Source organism: Haematobia irritans, chromosome 4, assembly GCF_050003625.1.
Source record: "Haematobia irritans isolate KBUSLIRL chromosome 4, ASM5000362v1, whole genome shotgun sequence".
NCBI lineage: Eukaryota > Metazoa > Arthropoda > Insecta > Diptera > Muscidae > Haematobia > Haematobia irritans.
Genome location: NC_134400.1, coordinates 103,089,733 through 103,116,622, shown reverse-complemented (window position 1 = coordinate 103,116,622; position 26,890 = coordinate 103,089,733).

Here is a 26,890-nt window from a genome sequence, read left to right as displayed (position 1 = left end):
AGACCAATTCTTGCGTGTTTGTTAGAGACCACACTCTAACACCATGTTCCAAATTTCAACCGGATCAGATGAATTTTGTTCCTCTAAGAGGCTCCGGAGGTCAAATCTGGGGATCGGCTTATATGGGGGCTATATATAATTATGGGTCGATGTGGACCATTTTTTGCATGGTCATTAGAGAACATATACCAACACCATGTACCAAATTTCAGCCGGATCGGATGAAATTTGCTTCTCTGCTTTGACTCCGCAAGCCAAATCAGGGGATCGGTTTATATGGAGGCTATATATAATTATGGACCGATATGGATCAATTCTTGCATGGTTGTTAGAGACCATATACTAACACTATGTACCAAATTTCAGCCGGATCGGATGAAATTTGCTTCTCTTAGAGCAATCGCAAGCCAAATTTGGGGGTCCGTTTATATGGGGGCTATACGTAAAAGTGGACCGATATGGACCAATTTTTGCGTGGTTGTTAGAGACCATATACTAACACCACGTATCAAATTTCAGTCGGATCGGATGAAATTTGCTTCTCTTAGAGCAATCTCAAGCCAAATTTGGGGTCCGTTTATATGGGGGCTATACGTAAAAGTGGACCGATATGGCCCATTTGCTATACCATCCGACCTACATCAATAACAACTACTTGTGCCAAATTTCAAGTCGATAGCTTGTTTCGTTCGGAAGTTAGCGTGATTTCAACAGACGGACGGACGGACGGACGGACATGCTCAGATCGACTCAGAATTTCACCACGACCCAGAATATATATACTTTATGGGGTCTTAGAGCAATATTTCGATGTGTTACAAACGGAATGACAAAGTTAATATACCCCCATCCTATGGTGGAGGGTATAAAAAGTGTTGTTCCACCAAGACAACGCACCGTGCCACAAATCATTGAGAACGATGGCAAAAACTCATGAATTGGGCTTCGAATTGTTTCCCCACCCACCGTATTCTCCAGATCTGAAACCCAGCGACTTTTTGTTGTTCTCAGACCTCAAAAGAATGCTCACAGGGAAAAAATTTGGCTGAAGGTGATCGCCGAAACTGAAGCCTATTTGGAGGCAAAACCTAAGAGTACTACCAAAATGGTATCAAAAAATTGGAAGGTCGTTATAATCGTTGTATCGCTCTTGAAGGAAACTATGTTGAATAATAAAACTAATTTTGACAAAAAAATGTGTTTTTCTTTGTTAGACCGGGGACTTTTCAGCCAACCTGTTATCAGGTATACCGGTATGAAGTGAGTGAAGTCAAGATACAAACAAGGTTTCGTTCACAACAATATTTGTTGCGAACGAAATCTTATTTTTTGTTTGTTTGCTATGACATCTGCGAAAAATATTTAGTATACATCAAGTCATTGAACAGACAACATCATATTTTTTCGAATTTTGTACCAGAAAATGATGATTTGCGGTAAACATTAATATATATATATATATATATATTTTTTTTTTTTTAATTTGAATAAAAGTACTCCACAGTCGCATCAATTGCTTGTCGAGGCATATGGTGATCATGGTCTATCAGAAGCAAAATGCAAAATATGGTTTCAACGGTTCAGAAATAATGAAATTTGATATGAGAAATGAAGAACTTGGAAGGCCACCAAAAAAAGTTCGAAGACGCCGAATTGCAAACGATATTGGATGGATATGACACTTTGAGTCAAATGGCAGCAATGTTAAATGTTGCACTAGAAACAATTTCTGACCGTTTAACAGCTATTGGAAAGAAAAAACGCAATTTCAGGCAAATAGGATACCAAACCAACCAAAGAAAAAAAAAGTATATACGACCGTAAGATCGACCAGGCCGAATCTTATGTACCCTCCACCATGGATTGCGTAGAAACTTCTATGAAAGACTAACATCCACAATCGAATTACTTGGGTTGTGCCATCTTAAAACTCCTTAACATCGTTTTCTAAATTGTGAGTTAGTCCATACGTGGTATATATTAGACAAAAAAGTTATGTATTTATAGTTAAGTCTACAAATAATTAGGAATCGATAGGGACTTTTTACACGGTACGTAGAGAGCCAGAATTGAAATATGGGGGTCGCTTATATGGGGGCTATATACAATTATGAACTTGATATGGACCAATTTTTGTGTGATTGGGGATCGATTTATCTGAGGGCAATATATAACCATAGACCGATATGGACCTAGTTAGGCATGGTTGTTAACGACCATATACTAGCACAATGTACCAAATTTCAACTCACTCGGATGAAATTTGGTCCTCCAAGAGGCTCCAAAACCAAATCTCGGGATCGGTTTATATGAGGCTTTGTATGATTATGGACTGATATGGACCACTTTTGGCATGGTTGTTAAATATCATATACTTCCACCACGTACCAAATTTCAAGCAGATCGGATGAATTTTGCTTGTCCAAAAAGGCACCGGAGGTCAAATCTGGTGATCGGTTTATATGGGAGCTATATATAATTATGGACTGATAGGAACCAATTCCTGCATGGTTGTTGGATACCATATACTAACATCACGTACCAAATTTCAACCGAATGGGAAGAATTTTGCTCTTCCAAGGGGCTCTGGAGGTCAAATCTGGGGATCGGTTTATATGGGGGCTATATATAATTATGGACCGATGTGGACCAATTTTTTCATGCTTGTTAGAGACCATATACTAACACCATGTACCAAATTTCAGCCGGATCGGATGAAATTTGCTTCTCTTAGCGGCCTCGCAATCCAAATCTGGTGAACGGTTTATATGGGGCCTATATATAATTATGGACCGATATCGACCAATTTTTGCATGGGAGTTTGAGGCCATATATTAACACCACGTACCAAATTTCAACTGAATCAGATAAATTTTGGTCTTCCAAGAGGCTCCGGAGGTCAAATCTGGTGATCGGTTTATATGGGGGCTATATATAATTAAGGACCGATCTGGACCAATTTTTGCATGGTTGTTAGATACCATATACTAACACCATGTACCAAATTTCAGCCGGATCGGATGAAATTTGCTTCTATTAGCGGCCTCGCAATCCAAATCTGGTGATCGGTTTGTATGGGGGCTATATACAATTATGGACCGATGTGGACCAATTTTTGCATGGTTGTTAGAGAGCATATACTAACACCACGTACCAAATTTCAGCCGGATCGGATGAAATTTGCTTCTCTTAGCGGCCTCGCAAGCCAATTCGGGGGATCGGTTTATATGGGGGCTATAAAGGGTGCTACGGTCAAAATTTGGTCAATATAAACTTGACGTATTTCTTTCAATTTTGCATTTAAAAAAACTGAACACCCCTCATTTTGAAGGTGTGTGTGTGTAGAATGTTGCTCCTATTTTGATTTTGGAATTCACTCTTCAGTTGTCAAAATGCCGTCCAAGCAAGAAGAGCGGCGTACCAAAATTTTGCTCGCGCATCCGAAATCGCGAAAATCCGAGCTACTCGCACGCAAAGCTGGCAAAATCGCTAAAAGTTGCCAAATCAACCGTTACGAATGTAATTAAAGTGTTTGGGGAACGTTTGTCGACAGCCAGGAAGTCTGGATCGGGGGGAAATCGAAAAGCGGAAGCCGCTGAGACGACAAAGAGAGTTGCCGGTAGTTTCAAGCGAAACCCTAACCTCTCTCTCTGAGATGCCGCAAATAAGCTGGGCGTATCGTCTACAACCGTGCATCGAGCCAAAAAACGAGCCGGACTATCGACTACAAGAAGGTAGTGACTCCAAATCGCGATGATAAACAAAATACGACGGCCAAAGCGCGATCCCGGAGGCTGTACACGACGATGCTGACGAAGTTTGACTGCGTGGTAATGGACGACGAAACCTACGTCAAAGCCGACTACAAGCAGCTTCCGGGATAGGAGTTTTATACGGCAAAAGGAAGGGGACAGGTATCAGATATTTTCAAGCACATAAAACTGTCAAAGTTCGTAAAGAAATGTCTGGTTTGGCAAGCCATCTGTACCTGTGGCTTGAAAAGCAGCATTTTCATAGCTGCCGGGACTGTCAACCAAGAAATTTACGTGAAAGAGTGTTTGAATAAACGTCTGCTGCCTTTCCTGAAGAAACACGGTTGTTCCGTACTGTTTTGGCCGGATTTGGCATCTTGCCATTACGGTAAAAAGGTCATGGAGTGGTACGCCGCCAACAACGTGCAGGTGGTTCCCAAGGACAAGAACCCTCCCAACACGCCAGAGCTCAGCCCAATTGAGAAATACTGGGCTATTGTCAAGCGGAAGATAAAGAAGACCAAAAAACTGCTAAGGACGAGCAGTAGTTCAAGGCAAACTGGCTTTCTGCGGCGAAGAAGGTGGACAAGGTGGCCGTACAAAATCTGATGGCAAGTGTCAAGCGTGAGGCGAAAGCCTAATCGAATATTTTTCCTGAATTTTATACTAATTGAACTTGAAAAATAAATTTAATTTGATTTTTTAAATACACGATTTCACCGATTTCGACGCGTTTTCCCTTGACCAAATTTTGACCGTATCACCCTTTATATAATTATGGACCGATGTGGACCAATTTTTGCATGGTTGTTAGAGACCATATACTTACATCATGTACCAAATTTCAGCCGGATCGGATGAAATTTGCTTCTCTTATAGGCCTCGCAAGCCAAATTTGGGGGTACGTTTATATGGGGGCTATACGTAAAAATGGACCGATATGGCCCATTTGCAATACCATCCGACCTACATCAATAGCAACTATTTGTGCCAAGTTTCAAGTCGATAGCTTGTTTCGTTCGGAAGTTAGCGTGATTTCAACAGACGGACGGACGGACGTGCTCAGATCGACTCAGAATTTCACCCCGAATATATATACTTTATGGGGTCTTAGAGCAATATTTCGATGTGTTACAAACGAATGACAAAGTTAATATACCCCCATACTATGGTGGAGGGTATAAAAACAAATTTACCACAAGGTAATTTCCTGCAATATCAACCAAACCTGCAAAATGTCATCCAAATCCGTTCAGATTTAGATAAACCTCTCATATCTATGTAGCACCCGATTTTCAAAAATGTTTCCCAAATAACCTTAATTTTGGCCACATGTATTAATAGAAAAATATGGACCGGTGTATTTCAAATTTAGCACAGCTCTTAAATGACTAAAAGTACCATTAGATTTCAAACCGTTATATACCAAATTTGTTACAGCTCTTTATAAACCTAGAATACCCTCTCCTTTTAAAAAATGCAAGCAAATTGGATGAAAATTGTGGCTTCCATGCCCCCAAGAAATCAAATCGGGAGATCGGTCTATATGGCGGCTATATCAGACCATGGACCGATATATACCAAATTTGGCACAGCTCTTTATAAACCTGAAAGACCACTGGTTATAAAATTTCGAACAAATTGGTTGAATATTGTGCCATCTATGCCCTCAAAACTTCAAATCAGGGGATCGGTTTATATCAGGGCTATGTCGAAACAGGGACCGATATAGCCCATCTTCGAACTTGACCTTTATGCACGCAGAGAAGAAATATGATTGTCATATATGGGAATTGAAATATGGGGGTCGCTTATATGGGGGCTATATACAATTATGAACTTGATTTGGACCAATTTTTGTGTGATTGGGGATCGATTTATCTGAGGGCTAACCTAGTTTTCTTTGAAATCCGTGTTTTTTGACATTCTTGTATAATGTCACTCCGACTTATAATGCTCTACCTCCGTTATGGTAGATATACCCAGTTGAATTTAATTTTTGACTTCTTTAGGTGATATTTGATTGAGTTGTTGTATAGTTCTTTTGATTATATGATTTTCTTTTGGCGTAGTCTTAGGGTTTCTTCTACCCCAGTGTACAGTTTTGGGGTATCCACTGTTTATAACTCGAGACGCAGTTGGTTTTTGCATATTGTACTCTTCCGAAATTCATTTTTGTGATACCCAAACTTTAAAATCATCGATATTTTGCTTTTTATTATGTTGATTATGCTTATTGCCGGCAATTTTATCGAATTATTCAAAAAATAGGGCATTAAGGCCTATGGCGATCTGTTTATGACCAAATTGAGCAATGAACTTAACGATATTTCTACAATGTTATTTTTGTACATTTCATCCATGTTCCTATAGGTTCCTAAAACTATTTCAGGTAAAAACAAGTAAGTAAAGTAGAAAGTCGGGCGGGGCCGACTATATCATACCCTAAACCACCTATACTGAATTAGTAATCATAAGCATTTGTGGGGTAACATTGATATAGGTCTGGAAGATAAATCGCAGTTGCATATTTAAGAAAATTAAGGGGTACATGTTTATGGGAGCCACCGTGATGCAATGGTTAGCATGCCCGTCTTGCATACGCAAGGTCGTCGGTTCGATTCCTGCTTCGACCGAACATCAAAAAAGTTTTTCAGCGGTGAATTATCCCACCTCAGTAATGCTGGTGACATTTCTGAGGGTTTCAAAGCTTCTCTAAGTGGTTTCACTGCAATGTGGAACGCTGTTCGGACTCGGCTTTAAAAAGGAGGTCCCTTGTCATTGATCTTAACATGGAATCGGGCAGCACTCAGTGATAAGAGAGAAGTTCACCAATGCGGTATCACAATAGACTGGATAGTCTAAGTGAGCCTGATACATCGGGCTGCCACCTGAACTAACCTATGGGCGCTTTGTCTAAATCTGACTATAGCTCATAGTCAGTGTTGCCAGGGAAAATGTTCGGTTTACCCTACAAGGACAAAAAAAGTTCCCTACTTTCCCATACAATTTTCCCTACAATATTTATACCCTTCACCACTACTGTGGTACAGGGTATAATAAGTTTGTGCATTTGTATGTAACGCCAAGAAGGAGTAATCATAAACCAATCTTTTAGTATACGGATCGGCTTAGAATTATTCTGAGTCGATTTAGCGATGTCCGTCTGTCTGTCCGTCTGTCTGTCTGTTGATGTATTTTTGTCTGCAAAGTAGAGCTCGCAGTTTTTTTCCGATTGTCCTAAAATTTGGTATAGGATCCTGTTTCCTGTCCGATTGTCCTAAAATTTGGTATAGGGTCCTGTTTCGGCTCATAGACGATCCCTATTGATTTTGGAAAAAATCGGTTCAGATTTAGATATAGCTGCCATATATATTTTTCACCGATCTGGTCATAATTGACGTGTATATCAACCGATCTTTCTCAAATTCCGTACATCCGAATATTTTATGAGTCTCGAAAAACTTGCAAAATATCAGCCAAATCGGTTCAGATTTAGATATAGCTCCTATATATAGCTTTCGCCCGATTTACACTCATTTGCCCACAGAAGCCAATTTTTTGCTCCAATTTAATTGAAATTTTTTCACAGGGAGTAGAATTAGCATTGTAGCTATGCGTGCCAAATTTGGTTGAAATCGGTTCAGATTTAGATATATCTCCCATATATAGCTTTCGACCGATTTACACTTATATGACCACAGAGGCCAATTTTTAACTACGATTTAGTTGAAATTTTGCACAGGGAGTAGAATTAGCATTGTAGCTATGTGTGCCAAATTTGGTTGAAATCGGTTCAGATTTAGATATAGCTCCCATATATATGTTTTTCTGATTTCGACAAAAATGGTCAAAATACCAAATTTTCCTTGTTAAATCGCCACTGCTTATTCGAAAAGTTGTAAAAATGACTCTAATTTTCCTAAACTTCTAATACATATATATCGAGCGATAAATCATAAATAAACTTTAGCGAAGTTTCCTTAAAATTGCTTCAGATATAAATGTTTCCCATATTTATTTTTTACTAAAATTGTGTTCCACCCTAGTGCATTAGCCAACTTAAATTTTGAGTCTATAGATTTTGTAAAAGTCTATCAAATTCTGTCCAAATCGAGTGATATTTAAATGTATGTATTTGGGACAAACCTTTATATATAGCACCCAACACATTTGACGGATGTGATATGGTATAGAAAATTTAGATCTACAAAGTGGTGCAGGGTATTATATAGTCGGCCCCGCCCGACTTTAGACTTTCCTTTCTTGTTTTTTTTTTTTTTTTTTTTTTTTTTAAGTAGTGGTTTTATCTTAAAAAGACAGTGTGCATTAAATTCAGTTCTCATTTACAAATAAACAATTTGATTTAAGTAGAAAATAGAGAACAGAGGTATTTTTACACTACACAGTTTTTTTACCAACATTACTTTCAAATCTGGTAAATATTATTTAACTTTAAATTTGTAGTGAACAGAAAAAAATTTCCGTAGTTAAACTAACACTAAATTTAACTTATTTTTAATGGAAAAAAATTATTTGCTTGTAGTTCAAATTTATTATTTTTACGAAATTTTCCACAGCTTAATGAAATTTTACTTTTTTTTTTTTAAGTAGTGGTTTTATCTTAAAAAGACAGTGTGCATTGAATTCAGTTCTCATTTACAAATAAACAATTTGATTTAAGTAGAAAATAGAGAACAGAGGTATTTTTACACTACACAGTTTTGTTACCAACATTACTTTCAAATCTGGTAAATATTATTTAACTTTAAATTTGTAGTGAACAGAAAAAAATTTCCGTAGTTAAACTAACACTAAATTTAACTTATTTTTAATGGAAAAAATTTATTATTTTTACGAAATTTTCCACAGCTTAATGAAATTTTACTTTTTTTATGTATGTCTCAAAACTTTATGAACTAAACGTGGGTATAAAGTTCAATGACCGTACACATGAGTTCAATATGAACTAAAGCAAAAGATTATTTTCGTACGATTCCCAAAAATAGTAAGAATGAACTTCTATATGGTTAAAATGGTCATGGTTTTAGTTAATTTTTTCTTCTATGAAATGATGTAGTTTCATGAACTGCAGTTAAGAAGTGCAACAGGGCATTAAAATTTCCTGGTTTTAACAACGCATTGTGGAAATCTCAAAATGTGGAGTAAAATTTAGTACAATGTTCGTGCGAGGTAGTTCATTCTTCCTATAAAACAGTTTACTTTTCTTCGGTGTGTTTTGATTTTTTGCTGAAAATTTGATTTTCAATTTTGGCTTCTGATTACTCAGAAAACATTTTTTTAGAAATAGCGCTATGATCCTTTAAATACAATAATCTTGATTTCATAGAATTCGGTCTCAATTTCTGATTGTATCTTAAGCGATACAGTGCGCATTTAAGGATTAAGTTTTATTATTATTGACAAAATTTTCCACAGTAAAGTGAAATTTTCCTCTTTTTAAGTAACATTTTATGAGCTTATCAATATCAATGGCCGTACACATATATTTAATATGAATTAAAGCAGAAGAAATTTTTCGTACGATTTCCAAAAATTGTGTACAATATATTCTTATAAGAATATATATTCTTATAAGAATGAACTACTTTACTATGATTAAACTGGTCATGATTTGGTGCCAATGATTTTTTTCTTTAATTGTAGTCAATTTTTTCTTCTATGACAGGGTGTAATCTCGTGAATTGCAGTTAAAAAGTACATCTGGTTTCAACAGCGCTCTGTGAAAATCTTAAAATGTGGAGTTTAATTTAGTTCAATTTTCGCACGATGTAGTTCATTCTTCCTTTAAAACAGTATTCCTTTTTATACCCTCCATCATAGGATGGGGCGTATATTAACTTTGTCATTCCGTTTGTAACACATCGAAATATTGCTCCAAGACCCCATAAAGAATATATATTCTGGGTCGTGGTGAAATTCTGAGTCGATCTGAGCATGTCCGTCCGTCCGTCTGTTGAAACATGCTAGCTTCCGAACGAAACAAGCTATCGACTTGAAACTTGGCACAAGTAGTTGTTATTGATGTAGGTCGGATGGTATTGCAAATGGGCCATATCGGTCCACTTTTACGTATAGCCCCCATATAAACCGACCCCCAAATTTGATTTGCGTATCCTCTACAAGAATAAAATTTCATTCGATCCGGCTGAAATTTGGTACATGGTGTTCGTATATAGTCTCTAACAACCGTGCAAAAATTGGTCCACATCGGTCCATAACTATATATAGCCCCCATATAAACCGATCCTACGATTTGGCTTTCGGAGAGAAGCAAACTTCATCCGATCCGGCTGAAAGTTGGTACATGGCGTCAGCATATGATCACTGACAACCGTGCAAAAATTGGTCCACATCGGTTCATAATTATATATAGCCCCCATATAAACCGATCCCCAGATTTGGCTTGCGGAGCCTCAAAGAGAAGCAAATTTCACCTGATCAGGCTGAAATTTGGTACATGGTGTTGGTATATACCATGCCAGAATTGGTCCATATCGGTCCATGATTATATACAGACCCCATATAAACCGTTCTCCAGATTTGACCTCCGGAGCCTCTTGGAGGAGCAACATTCATCCGATCCGCTTCAAATTTGGAACGTGGTGTTAGTATATGGCCGCTAACAACCATACCAAAATGGATCCATATCGGTCTATAGTTATTTATAGCCGATCTCCAATCATACAAAAATTGGTCCATATCGGTTCATAATCATGGTTGCCACTCGAGCCAAAAATAATCTACCAAAATTTTATAGAAAATTTTGTCAAAATTTTATTTCTATAGAAAATTTTGTTAAAATTTCATTTCTATAGAAAATTTTGTCAAAACTTTATTTCTATAGAAAATCTTGTCAAAATTTTATTTCTAGGGAAAATTTTGTGAAAATTTTATTTTTATAGAAAATGTTGTTAAAATTTTATTTCTATAGATTTTTATACCCTCCAACATAGGATGGGGGTATATTAACTTTGTCATTCCGTTTGTAACATATCGAAATATTGCTCTAAGACCCCATAAAGTATATATATTCTGGGTCGTGGTGAAATTCTGAGTCGATCTGAGCATGTCCGTCCGTCCGTCCGTCTGTTGAAATCACGATAACTTCCGAACGAAACAAGCTATCGGCTTGAAACTTGGCACAAGTAGTTGTTAGTGATGTAGGTCGGATCGTATTGCAAATGGGCCATATCGGTCCACTTTTACGCATATAAACGGACCCCCAAATTTGGCTTGCGAATCCTCTAAGAGAAGCAAATTTCATCCGATCCGGCTGAAATTTGGTACATGGTGTTGGTATATGGTCTCTAATAACCGTGCAAAAATTGGTCCACATCGGTCCATAATTATATATAGCCCCCATATAAACCGATCCTACGATTTGGCTTTCGGAGCCTCTAAGAGAAGCAAACTTCATCCGATCCGGCTGAAATTTAGTACATGGCGTCAGCATATGATCTCTAACAATCGTGCAAAAATTGGTCCACATCGGTTCATAATTATATATATCCCCCATGTAAACCGTTCCCCCGATTTGGCTTGCGGAGCCTCTAAGAGAAGGAAATTTCATCCGATCCGGCTGAAATTTGGTACATGGTGTCACCAAATGTCAAAAATTGGTCCACTTCGATCCATAATTATATATATATAAATATATATATATATATATATATATATATATATATATATATATATATATATATATATATATATATATATATATATATATATATATATATATATATATATATATATATATATATATATATATATATATATATATATATATATATATATATATATATATATATATATATATATATATATATATATATATATATATATATATAGGCCCTCAGATAAATCGATCCCCAATCACACAAAAATTGGTCTATATCAAGTTCATAATTGTATATAGCCCCCATAAAAGCGACCCCCCATATTTCAATTCTGGCTCTCTACGTACCGTGCAATAGTCCATATCGATTCGTAATTATTTGTAGACTTACCTATACATATCTTTTTTGTCTAATATATACCACGTATGCACTATTAACTCACAATTTAGAAAACGATGTTAAGAAGTTTTAAGACACCACATCCCAAGTAATTCGATTGTGGATGTCAGTCTTTCGTAGAAGTTTCTACGCAATCCATGGTGGAGGGTACATAAGATTCGGCCTGGCCGAACTTACGGCCGTATATACTTGTTTCTGTTTACACCGTACTATCAATTCTAATAGAGAGGTATTTTTGATTCGGCCCGGCCATAGTTTTGACCGTATATACATTTTCTGTGTTGCTTTCCTTAGCAGTTGACAAATAATTCGATTACCACTAAAACAAAATCGTCAACCACGGGTCAAATATTGCGAGAGCTTTAATTACAATTTCCTTTTAGAGATTTCGATTCGTTCTTGTTGCCTACATAAGCCGTGCAAAAAAAAAAAAAATTAAGTCCATAACATAATCTGGCATAAACAATTGAAAAAGTTAAATCCTTGAACTTTAAATAGGCCAGAATAATCGTGTTTAGAATTTTTTGGACACCATTGTTCGAACTACAATACCGGGGGGAAATTTAGTACGACATGACTATAATGTTGACGACTTTACGCGTTTTTTTTCGTCAAGGCATAATTCACTTTTTGCCCTTTAAATGGGATGTTCTTATTAGCCATTTCGCCCCTTCATCTATTGTTCTGTAGGCCAAATACGTAATCCTACTATACGCAGGCTTTTTTTCTGAGCTGTTCATGTTATGGTGCTTGTCGGTGGTGGTAGTGGTTCATTCAACCTATTTGCAAACATTACAATTAAACGCATAAAAATGGGTCTACTACGGTGCCATCATCATCGCCATCGTCATCATCAACGCCGACGCCAACAATGACGAGGGGGAAGGCAACAACAACAAGGAAAACAATAAGCAACAACAGTAACAATAATAAAATAGCCATGAAAAAATCTCATAATCCTCATGCATACTAACGAGTAGCTCCCGGCTAACTACACAGAAAAAATAGTGTCTCGTAAATTTAAGAAGATTTTTACAATAATTTATTACAAGAATTTTCCAGAATTTTAGTTCATTTTTCGTATCTTCAACGAAAATTAACTACTCGAAAGGAAATTTTACAAATTCTAAGTAGCAATCGTTTAGTTCATGGCCTACAAAATACGATGGAAATTTCCTTAAAAAATTTCTCAACTGGTAGTTAAAAATTCGTTTGTCATGCTATAAAACTACTTGTGAAATGTAAGGTATTTTCTAAATAATAAGTGCAATTTACCATAAGATTTTTTTGTATGAGAAAATATTTTTTTACGAAAAATGAACTTGAAAGTGGATAGCAATTTCTTACTGATAATTCCTATGGTTAATAATTGTTGGTAAAAAATTTCCCAATGAAATATTTTTAGTTCACATGTAATTAAATTTATAGACATTTTCGTCAAAAATGGGTAGATATCATTTCATGAAGTTATTGCTAATTTTAAGTTAAACGTTTCATCGTTCTTATACTGATATGCATTTAAGAGTATTGTTTTTAGAGTAAATTGTGGACAGATGCGATGAACTAATGCATAGTACAGAGATCTTTCTCGTCAAAGTGAAATATGTTTAATGTAAAGATGATGTTACTTTAATTTTTTTTTTTTTTTTTTTTGAGAGTGAGAGCATGCAATGCAATAATGAGAAATGGTAGCGAGTGATGGGGATGTTGTGTATATCTGAGCGTGGGGTTGTTTTTGTTCTTTCAGTGGTTTGTGTGTGTGTTTATTATTGGCGATTGGTTTATTTGTCTGGATGAGGTGTTGTTTTCAATGAAGGCACATGTGTTTTTGTTGTTGTAGGAATGTTTTGGTTTTGCTTGGTTTTGTTTGGCATGCTTCAGTTATATAGTTGGCGTTGGCGTGGGCTGTTGCGTCTTTTTAGCAAGTATGTAACAAGGGAATACAAAGGTATGGAATATTTTGGTTTTTTTAGACATATATTGGTGTTTGTTTATTAAAACTTTGAAATGAAAGTTATTAATATTTTAGCGATGAGATGTACGATGGCGAAGTGATGATCGGTAGCTTAGAAAAAAAGTTTAAGAATGTTCAATATTTAGGAAAAAATGCTGAAATGGAAAGTATATTGAAATTGTGTTATCTAATTTAATTTTTATTATTCAATGTAAAAAATAAATATTCAATTTCAGAGCAATTCCAGATGAATTTGGAAAATTGTTTGTTACACCTCAGCGTATAGTTTAATGATAAATAGGTAAGAGTTCTTTTTCAATGTGGTTTTCTTTTGAAAAATAATATTCTTTATGTATATTATTATTTGCTAATTATTATTATTATTAATTTTTTAACAAGTTTCTTTGTTGTAAAAAATATCTAAGTTAAGAGCAACCCAAGATGGATTCGGGCAAATTTTTATATTTCTCTTCAGCGTATAATTTAATAGAGAAGTGGTAAGTTTTCTTTTAAAAATTGGCTTTCTTTTCACTATAATATTTAAATTTTTATGACCTTTTTATTATCAAAATTACATGTTTCTAATACCTTATTTTAAAATTACAATAATCAAATATTTTTGGAAAATTTTTGTTACACCTCATCATATACATAGTTTAATCATAAATTGGTAAGTATTCTTTTTAAATTGTGGTTTTCTTTTAAAAACGATATTTTTTATTTATATCATTATTTGCTAATTATTATTATTATTTTTTTGAAACTAGTTTAATGTTTTTCTGTGTTGTAAAAAAAATATTTAATTTCAGAGCAACCCCAAGATGGATTCGGGCATATTTTTATATTCCTCCTCAGCGTATAATTTAATAGAGAAGTTGTAAGTTTTCTTTTAAAAATTGGCTTTCTTTTCAATAGAATATTTAAATTTTTATGACCTTTTTATTATCAAAATTACATGTTTTTAATACCTTATTTTAGTATTACAATAATCAAATATTTTTGGAAACAAATTTAATATTTTTATTGTAAAAAACAAATATTTAATTTCAGAATAACAATTTGGAAACATTTTTATGAATTGGTAAGCTTTCTTTAACATTCTTTTAACAAGAATATTTAGTTTTTTTTTTATGCATATTATTTCTTTAATTAGATTTTTTGGAAACCATTTTAATGTTTTCTATTTAATGTAAAAAAAAAATTTATTTACAGAGTATCCCCAAATGAATTTCGATAACTTTTTAACCTCAGCGTACAATTTAATAGAGAATTGGTAAGTTTTATATTAAAACTCTGGCTTTCTTTTGACAAGAATATTTATTGTATTATGTCCTTCACATCGATAACAACACAGTTTTATGAGTTAATATATTACTTAATTCATTATTTCTCTAATTGTTTCAGGTACAAACTTTATGAGGTACGTTTATCTAAGAAAAGTTGAATTCCTTACATCATTTAATAAAATGCCCCCAAATATGGTAAGTTACAAGCTAATTTAAAGAGATTAAAAATTATATTTTATTACATGTTAATTTTTAACAATTTTCATTATTCCTTCCATTTTTTTCAGCAAGATATGTGAATATACTAACGATGAATAAAAAACTAAGGAAAAGTCAAAATGTCCAAATAGCGAGTTAAAATAAACTACTTTCTTGTTCCACGTGGTCATAATTTTTATTCACAAAAACATTGTATTAAGAACTCTCATCATAAGTTTTTATAATAAAGTACTTTTGCTTAAAGAAAGTTGAATTTTAATGTATGAAAATTTTCATAATAGTAAAACGGGTTGTTGTTCCTTTAATTATTTAATTTCTCTGTACTGTGGAATGATTGATTTAAAAATAGTTTAGTCGTCGACATTTTAAGGAGACTGTTAACCACTTTTTATTATCGGGTTTCCCAAAAAATAAGCAGGTAAACCAAAATAATACTGACTTTTTAACTTGGTAGGGGTATATAAATCTTATGGTGTTGTAAAAATGAACTAAAATACAATGTTATAGATTAACTAAAATTTAAGAGAATTATAAACTAGACAAGTTGAAAAAAAACTTAAGGGCTAAATCATGGTCAATATTACTACAGTTTAGTTCATTTTGCAATGGAAAAGGGTTCACTGTTTTTTCAGTGTAACTGGTTATACGGCATACACACATCCTCCACCAGAATTTTTCTATTCAAGAAAAAATAAGGACAAGAAAATACGCCTCGAACTCCTCACACACCCATCCAACCATTAGGATATTCGTTGTCCATTGTAAGACTTGAGAAAAAAATAACGAAATCGAAATTTGAATACGATGGACGATCTAAAAGTTGAGTGGTCGTGTTATATTATAATTATCAACTTCGGGCCCATGAGAGAAAAATTGCAATGTATAAAAGCTCAAGTAGTAAAATCGGGAGATAGCGGTCTATAAATTATAATAATATAATCGCAAATTATCTCTAGATTTCAAATTTCAGACAAATCAAAAAAAAATCACTGTGGCTACACTCAAAAAAATGTTTACTTGGATCTAAAGATTTTGACTTTCCCTTAAGGATTTCGGTATTAATTCCTCATCAAAGATGCGGCTTCTTTGAAATAAAGAAATGTTAATTATCTATCTAGCTTTCAATCTAGGATCAATAAAATTAAAATTACAAATGTAAAAATTGGAGGATCTAATCAGATATGATTAGATCTCAAAATTGGCCCCTTTAGATATAAGCAGTTTTACCCATATATGATGAGATAGAATTAGATATAAATGTATACGATTCCATATATTACCAGATCTAACAACAGATCCAATTATATATAGGGATAGATATAATTATATCTAAGACATAATATCTGAGCCAATATTGATATCTGATCAGATCTATTTCCATAGTAATTAGATATGATTAGATCTTACCATTTTCGGATCATATCATATCATATCTAATTGTATCAAATTAGATCTCTCAATTTTTACGCGGTTATGATACAGATCGTATTATTATTATACCCTCCATCATAGGATGGGGGTATATTAACTTTGTCATTCCGTTTGTAACACATCGAAATATTGCTCGAAGACCCCATAAAGTATATATATTCTGGGTCGTGGTGAAATTCTGAGTCGATCTAAGCATGTCCGTCCGTCCGTCCGTCTGTTGAAATCACGCTAACTTCCGAACGAAACAAGCTATCGACTTGAAACTTGGCGCAAGTAGTTGTTATCGATGTAGGTCAGATGGTATTGAAAATGGGCCATATCGGTCCACTTTTACGTATAGCCCCCATATAAAGGGACCCTTAGATTTGGCTTGTGGAGCTTCTAACAGAAGCATATTTCATCCGATCCGGCTGAAATTTGGTATATGGTGTTGGTATATGGTCTCTAACAAACATGCAAAAATTGGTCCACATCGGTCCATAATTATATATAGCCCACATATAAACCGATCCCCAGATTTGGGGTGCGGTGCCTCAAAGAAAAGCAAATTTCATCCGATTCGCCTGAAATTTGGTACATGGTGTTGGTATATAGTCTTTAATAACCATGCAAAAATTGGTCCACATCGGTCCATAATTATATATAGACCCAATATAAACCGATCCCCAGATTTGGGTTGCGGGGCTTCTAAGAGAAGCAAATTTCATCCGATCCGCCTGAAATTTGGTACATGATGTTGGTATATGGTCTCTAACAACCATGCAAAAATTGGTCCACATCGGTCCATAATTATATATAGACCCCATATAAACCGATCTCCAGATTTGGCTTGCGAAGCCTCAAAGAAAAGCAAATTGCATCCGATCAGCCTCAAATTTGGTACATGGTGTTAGTATATTCATATCAGTCCATAATTATATATAGCCCCCATATAAACCGATACCGGAATTTGGTTTGGAGGAGCAAATTTCATCCGAGTCTGTTGAAATTTGGTACATTGTGCTAATATATGGCCGTTAACAACCATGCCTAACTAGGTCCATATCAGTCTATAGTTATATATAGCCCTCAGATAAATCGATCCCCAATCAAACAAAAATTGGTCCATATCAAGTTCATAATTGTATATACCCCCCATATAAGCGACCCCCATATTTCAATTCTGGCTCTCCACGTACCGCGCAAAAGTCCATATCGATTCATAATTATTTGTAGACTTACCTGTACATAACTTTTTTGTCTAATATATACCACGTATGGACTAACTCACAATTTAGAAAACGATGTTAAGAAGTGTTAAGATACATTGACATTGGTAAGTATTACCACAACGCAATTAATTCGACTTGTTTGTTTTTTTCAGCTTGTTTTTCTTCATAAATATGCTGTCCAAGTCCTTTAAAAATATGTTAACGACAAACATCTTTAAAATAAAGTTTTGAAAAAGGTGTCCTATTTTTGAACACTTTTTATACCCTGCGACACACTGTGGAACAGGGTATTATAAGTTAGTGCATATGTTTGCAACACCCAGAAGGAGACGAGATAGACACATGGTGTCTTTGGCAAAAATGCTCTGGATGGGCTCTTGAGTCGATATAGCCATGTCCGTCTGTCCGTGAACACATTTTTGTAATCATAGTCCAGGTCGCAGTTTTAGTCCAATCGACTTCAAATTTGGCACAAGTATGTGTTTTGGCTCAGAATAGATCCCTATTGATTTTGGAAGAAATCGGTTCAGATTTAGATATAGCTCCCATATATATATATTTCGCCCGATATGGACTTATATGGCCCCAGAAGCCAGAGTTTTACCCTAATTTGCTTAAAATTTTGCACAAGAAGAACAATTAGTACTATAGTCAAGTGTGCCAAATTTTATTGAAATCGGTTCAGATTTAGATATAGCTCCCATATATATCTTTCGCCCGATATGGACTAATGCGGTCCCAGAAGCCAGAGTTTTACCCCCATTTGGTTGAAATTTTGCACAGGGAGTAGAATTAGCATTGTAGCTATGCGTGCCGAATTTAGTTGAAATCGGTTCAGATCTAGATATAGCTCCAATATATAGCTTTCGGCCGCTTTACACTCAAATGACTACAGTGGCCAATTTTTTGCTCCGATTTTGTTGAAATTTTGCACAGGGAGTAGAATTAGCATTGTAGCTATGCGTGTCAAATTTGGTTGAAATCGGTTCAGATTTCGATATAGCTCCAATATATAGCTGTCGGCCGATTTACACTCATATGACCACAGAGGCCAATTTTTAACTCCGATTTGGTTGAAATGTTGCACAGGGGGTAGAATTAGCATTGTAGCTATGCGTGCCAATCGGTTCAGATTTAGATATAGCTCCCAAATATATGTTTTTCTGAATTCGGCAAAAATGGTCATAATACCAAAATTTTCCTTGTAAAATCGCCACTGCTTAGCCGAAAAGTTGTAAAAATGACTCTAATTTTCCTAAACTTCTAATACATGTATATCGAGCGATAAATCATAAATAAACTTTTTCGAAGTTTCCTCAAAATTGCTTCAGATTTAAATGTTTCCCATATTTATACCCTTCACCACTACTGTGGTATAGGGTATAATAAGTTTGTGCATTTGTATGTAACGCCAAGAAATAGTGGTCATAGGCCCATCTTTTAGTATACCGATGGGCTTAGAATAAAATTCTGAGTCGATTTAGCGATGTCCGTCTGTCTGTCTGTCTGTCCGTCTGTCCGTCTGTCTGTCTGTCTGTCTGTCTGTCCGTCTGTCTGTCTGTCCGTCAGTCTGTCTGTCTGTTGATGTATTTTTGTGTTCAAAGTACAGCTCGCAGTTTTAGTCCGATTGTCCTAAAATTTGGTATAGGGTCCTGTTTCGGCTCAAAGACGATCCCTATTGATTTTGGAAAAAATCGGTTCAGATTTAGATATAGCTGCCATATATACTTTTCACCGATCTGGTCATAATTGGCGTGTATTTCAAACCGATCTTCCTCAAATTCCGTACATCCGAATATTTTATGAGTCTCGAAAAACTTGCAAAATATCAACCAAATCGGTTCAGATTTAGATATAGCTCCCATATATAGTTTTCACCCGATTTACACTCATTTGCCCACAGAGGCCAATTTTTTGCTCCGATTTAGTAGAAATTTTGCATAGGGAATAGAATTACCATTCTATGCGTGCCAAATTTGGTTGACATCGGTTCAGATTTAGATATAGCTCCCATATATATGTTTTACTGATTTCGACACAAATGGTCAAAATACCAACATTTTCCTTGTGGTTTCGATCGGACATCATGACAACACAGCAAACTATTTGGTGGTGTGTAGGGTGACCTATTGACATTTTAAAATCTCTGTAACTTTTTTGTTTATGAATATAAGTAAATACTTCAGAAGCAAAAGTTTCATATTTTGTTAAGATCTTTAGAATGGTTATTAGAAATGGGCATCATAAGGGTACACGAAGCAAAATAAAACAAGTATATACGGCCGTAAGTTCGGCCAGGCCGAAGCTTATGTACCCTCCATCATGGATTGCTTAGAAACTTCTTCTAAACACTGCCATCCACAATCGAATGACCTAAGTTGCGGTAACGCTTGCCGATGGCAAGGTATCTTAAAACCTTCTAACTCCATCTTCCGAATAAAATTTGAACAAAATTTTCTATAGAAATAAAATTTTTACAAAATTTTCTATAGAAATAAAATTCTGACAATGATGAAAATTTTATTATGAACCGAATAAAATTTGGACCAATTTTTGTGTGATTGGACCAATTTTGGTATGATTGTTAGCGACCATATACTAACACCACGTTTCTAATTTAACCGGATCGGATGAATTTTGCTCCTCCAAGAGGCTCCGGAGGTCAAATCTGGAGAACGTTTTATATGGGGGCTATATAGAATTATGGACCGATATGGACCAATTCTGCCACGGTTGTTAAAGATCATATACTAACACCATGTTCCAAATTAAAACGGATTGGATGAAATTTGCTTCTCTTGGAGACTTCGCAAGCCAAATCTGGGGATCGGTTTATATGGGGGCTATATATAATTATGAACCGATGTGGACCAAATTTTGCATGGTTGTTAGAGACCATATACCAATATAATGTACCAAATTTCAGGCGGATCGGATGAAATTTGCTTCTCTTTGAGGCTCCGCAACCCAAATCTGGGATCGGTTTATATGGGCGCTATATATAATTATGGACCGCTGTCGACCAATTTTTGCACGGTTGTTAGAGACCATATACCAATACCATGTACCAAATTTCAGCCGGATCGGATGCAATTTGCTTCTTTTTGAGGCTTCGCAAGCCAAATCTGGAGATCGGTTTATATGGGGTCTATATATAATTATGGACCGATGTGGACCAATTTTTGCATGGGTGTTAGATACCATATACCAACATCATGTACCAAATTTCAGCCGGATCGGATGAAATTTTCTTCTCTTGAGGCTCGGCAAGCCAAATCTGGGGATAGGTTATATGGGGCTATATATAATTATTGACCGATGTGAACCAATTTTTTCACGGTTGTTAGAGACCATATACCAACACCATGTACCAAATTTCAGCCGGATCGGATGAAATTTGCTTCTCTTTTAGGCTCCGCAAGCCAAATCTGGGGATCGGTTTATATGGGGGCTATATATAATTATTTACCGATGTGGACCAGTTTCTGCATGGTTGTTAGAGACCATATACCAACACCATATACAAAATTTCAGCCGGATCGGATGAAATATGCTTCTTTTAGAGGCTCCACAAGCCAAATCTGAGGGTACCTTTATATGGGGGCTATACGTAAAAGTGGACCGATATGGCCCATTTTCAATACCGTCCGACCTACATCGATAACAACTACTTGTGCCAAGTTTCAAGTCGATAGTTGGTTTCGTTCGGAAGTTAGCGTGATTTCAACAGACGGACGGACGGACATGCTTAGATCGACTCAGAATTTCACCACGACCCAGAATATATATACTTTATGGGGTCTTAGAGCAATATTTCGATGTGTTACAAACGGAATGACAAAGTTAATATACCCCCATCCTATGATGGAGGGTATAAAAATAAAAAATCAAATTTGACGTCGGAATCAAAAATGACCAATGCACGAAATATAGCCCCTAATCAACCACGAACAACGATATGCGTTTCTTTTCGATCGGACTTTAAATGACGACACAGCAGAATAAATTGTATTTCGGGGGGTCGTAGGGTGCACGAAAAAAAAGTTTTGGTGTTCTGAAATTGTCTTCGAATATGCTACAAAACTGGGGGGTGAGCGCATCAACTTTTTTTCGTGACCCTATCTAAGGTATATGTAAAATTGAGGAATTTTAAAAATTTGGCTACTCAGACGATTTTACAAGGATAAGAGCTAGATCTCGCCAAGATAGGTGAATAGTTGTGGGTTTTAAGACAATATTTGGACAAATCGTGCGATATTTATAGAAGTTTAATTTGATCTCAACCGATTCTGAGGAAAGTATGCAATCTATGTGTGGGATATGACTACAATTCTTAATTATCATTGTGTGTTACATGTATTCGGGTATTCTGGCCAAATTTGCCCAACTCGGAAGAAGGGAGCCATATCTTAATCTTAACAGATTTGTACGAATCTTGGCACACATTGCCAATTAAGTATTAATAAATCGAAATGAAACATTGGCTTCCGGTGGTCATATGAATCTAAATCGGACATATCGGTTTATATGGGGGCTATATATTGTTACGTTTTTATATTTAGGCGTTTTTAATTACCCGACAATTAAAACACAGTTCTTTTAAATAACGACAATCTACAATTTATTTACTATGACTTCACACTTTACAATTCGTTCACACTGAAGTTATTCGTTTGACGCTTTAATTAAGACTGACTCGTTAGCAGCATGCGAGCGCTTTTATATATGACGGTGTGGCAACACGAGAACATTCTGGTAGCACTGCAATATTCTGGCAAAGCCAGAACATTCTTAGACAATGCTAGAAGGATCTACGACCATTAAGTTGTTCATCTGGTGGCTGCCAAACACATACACACTCACATAGATATATGCTCGCATGACTACAACAACAACAATAATGACAATAGACAATGAGATGAAATGAGAATGCAAAATAACAAAGCAAAGGGGTTGCTATTCTATGAGAGAGTAAGAACTAACATTTCGATAAGCAAACAAAAGAACATAAAAGAAATTCAGGAAAATACTAGAAAATGAATAGATGATTCCAACAAGTGATAGCGAAATTTTATCGTTACAATTTGAAATTTTAAATTAACGGAAACTAATTTAAATAAACTTATATCTATAACTTATATACTTATATCTTATAACTTATATCTATAATTCGTAACAATATAATTATGCACCGATGTGGACCAATTTTGCATAGTTGTTAGAGACCATATACTTACACCATGTACCAAATTTCAGCCGGATGGGATGAAATTTGCTTCTCTTAGAGGCTCCCCAAGCCAAGTCTGGGGATCGGTTTATATGGGGGCTATATATAATTATGAACCTATGTGGACCAACTTTTGCAAGGATATTAGAGACCATATACTAACACCACGTTCCACATTTGAACCGGATCGGATGAATTTTGTCCTCCAAGAGGCTCCGGAGGTCAAGTCTGGAGAACGGTTTATATGGGGGTTATATATAATTATGGATCGATATGGCCCAATTTTTGCATGGTTGTTATTGATCATAACATATGCTGACATCATGTACCAAATTTCAGCCGGATCGGATGAAATTGACTTCTCTGTGAGGCTCCGCAAGCCAAATCTGGGGATCGATTTATATGGGGGCTATACGTAAAATTGGACCGATATGGCCCATTTGCAATACCATCCGACCTACATCAATAACAACTACTTGTGCCAAGTTTCAAGTCGATAGCTTGTTTCGTTCGGAAGTTAGCGTGATTTCAACAGACGGACGGATAGACGGACGGACGGACGGACATGCTCAGATCGACTCAGAATTTCACCACGATCCAAAATATATATACTTTATGTGGTCTGACTCGATATGGGCAATATTTTGAATATTTGAGAATGTTTCCTAGTGCCTAGTTTTTTCCTGCAATGGTTGTGCAACCCTCGAATTGAAATATGTGATTATGTAACCGCGACTGAGCCTACAAGTATGCTGTAAATATTATGTTGAATGTATTCTTTCACGCCTCCTTCCGTTACTCCTTGGCTCCAAGGAAAAAAGTCATAAGCATGAATAAAGTTTGTTAAATATAAGTATATGGCCAAACTGCCGCCAAGTGTGGTAGGCTGCAGCAGCAGCAGCAGACATCACTACAACAAATGGAGGTCGTCGTGGTACTTGGTACCTTTCAAAATACAATAAATATAAAAACCCTCAGCCGCACATAGTTCGTCTATCCATGTCCATGGCTATGGACAAAGACGAAGAAGAAGAAGAAACCGACAAGACAAAAGGCAAGTGTACCCACCAAAGGAAAGAGACATCCGGTTTGTGTGCCTCAGTGTTTATTGTCCCACTACCCAACTGTGCTGACTAATGAAATTTTGGTGAAAATTTGGTTAAGAAAAGAATAAAAATTTAGAGGCGTTTGTGGAAAAATAAAACACGTTTAACCCAGATTCTATTTTTTTGTTCATACCTTTGCAATGGTCGCAGTTGATAATAAAAATGTTTCTTATTTCCTTTGCTTTTTCCGGAGATTTCCCTATTGATCTTGGGATGTTTTTTTTCATTTTAAATAAAAATGGAAAAAACTTGCCAGAGGAAATTATATAAACAGCAAGGATAAGGTCTCGAATTTATTATACACAGAAATCACGGGATGGGTAAAGCTAATTATTAAAGAGGGATCTATAAACACTGATTTGGTGTAATTTTTAATACGTTTCGAAAGTACACAGAAAAAAAATCCGTAGTTAAACTAACGCTAAATTTAACTTATTTTTATTAAAAAAAAATATTTGCTTGTATTTAAATTTTATTTTTTTTATCGAAATTTTCCACAGCTTAATGGAATCTTACTTTTTTTAAGTATGTCTCAAAAATTTTATGAACTAAACGAGAGTATAAAGTTCAATGACCATACACATAAGTTCAATATGAACTAAAACAAATGAAAAATTTCGTACGATTCCCAAAAATGGTAAGAATGAACTACTGTATGGTTAAAATGGTCATGATTTGGCGCCAATGTACGATTCCCAAAAATGGTAAGAATGAACTACTGTATGGTTAAAATGTCATGATTTGGCGCCAATGATTTTCTTCTTTACTTTTAGTTAATTTTTTGTTCTATGAGATGATGTAATTTCGTGAACTGCAGTTAAAAAGTGCAACAGGGCATTAAAACTTCCTGGTTTTAACAACGCTTTGTGGAAATCTCAAAATGTGGAGTAAAATTTAGTTCAATTTTCGTGCGTGGTAGTTCATTCTTCCTATAAAACAGTGTTATCTGTAAGAAAGCAAGTAAAGTCTAATGTCGGGCGGGGCCGAATATATTATGCCCTTCACCTCTACACCCAGAAAAAAGTGACCCCTTCTTTAAGTTAAAACAAGTAAGGAAAGTCTAAAGTCGGGCGGGGCCGACTATATTATACCCTGCACCACCTTGTAGATCTAAATTTTCGATACCATATCACATCCGTCAAATGTGTTGGGTGCTATATATAAAGGTTTGTCCCAAATACATACATTTAAATATCACTCGATTTGGACAGAATTTGATAGACTTTTACAAAATCTATAGACTCAAAATTTAAGTTGGCTAATGCACTAGGGTGGAACACAATTTTAGTAAAAAACAAGTATATACGGCCGTAAGTTCGGCCAGGCCGAAGCTTATGTACCCTCCATCATGGATTGCGTAGAAACTTCATCTAAACACTGCCATCCACAATCGAATTACTTAAGTTGCGGTAACGCTTGCCGATGGCAAGGTATCTTAAAACCTCCTAACACCATCTTCTAAATTGTATGTAAGTCCATACGTGGGATATATTAAATCAAAAAAGATCGATCCAATACGTATATAATTCAGTTTGACAAAGTAGACATACAATTTTGACAAAATTTTCTACAGAAATAAAATTTTAACAAAATTTTCTATAGAAATAAAATTTTCACAAAATTTTCTATAGAAATAAAAATTTTGACAAAATTTTCTATGGAAAGAACATTTTGACAAAAATTTCTACAGAAATAAAATTTTAACAAAATTGTCTATAGAAATAAACTTTTCACAAAATTTTCTATAGAAATAAAATCTTGGTAGATTATTTTTGGCTCGAGTGGCAACCATGATTATGAACCGAAAAAAATTTGAACAAAATTTTCTATAGAAATAAAATTTTGACAATGATGAAAATTTTATTATGAACCGAATAAAATTTTAACAAAATTTTATCTAGAACTAAAATTTTGACAAAATTTTCTATAGAAATAAAATTTTGGTAGATTATTTTTGGCTCTAGTGGCAACCATGATTATAAACCGATATGGACCAATTTTTGTGTGATTGGACCAATTTTGGTATGGTTGTTAGCGACCATATACTAACACCACGTTCCTAATTTGAACCGGATCGGATGAATTTTGCTTCTCCAAGAGGCTCCGGAGGTCAAATCTGGAGAATGTTTTATATGGGGGCTATATATAATTATGGACCGATGTGGACCAATTTTTGCATGGTTGTTAGAGACCATATACCAATATCATGTACCAAATTTCAGGCGGATCGGATGAAATTTGCTTCTATTTGAGGCTCCGCAACCCAAATCTGGGGATCGGTTTATATGGGCGCTATATATAATTATGGGCCGATGTGGATCAATTTTTGCACGGTTGTTATAGACCATATACCAATACCATGTACCAAATTTCAGGCGGATCGGATGCAATTTGCTCCTCTTTGAGGCTCCGCAAGCCAAATCGGGGGATCGGTTTATATGGGGGCTATATATAATTATGGACCGATGTGGACCAATTTATGCATGGTTGTTAGAGACCATACACCAACATCATGTACCAAATTTCAGCCGGATCGGATGAAATTTGCTTCTCTTTGAGGCTCCACAAGCCAAATCTGGGGATCGGTTTATATGGGGGCTATATATAATTAAGGACCGATATGGACTAATTTTTGCACGGTTGTTAGAGACCATCTACCAAC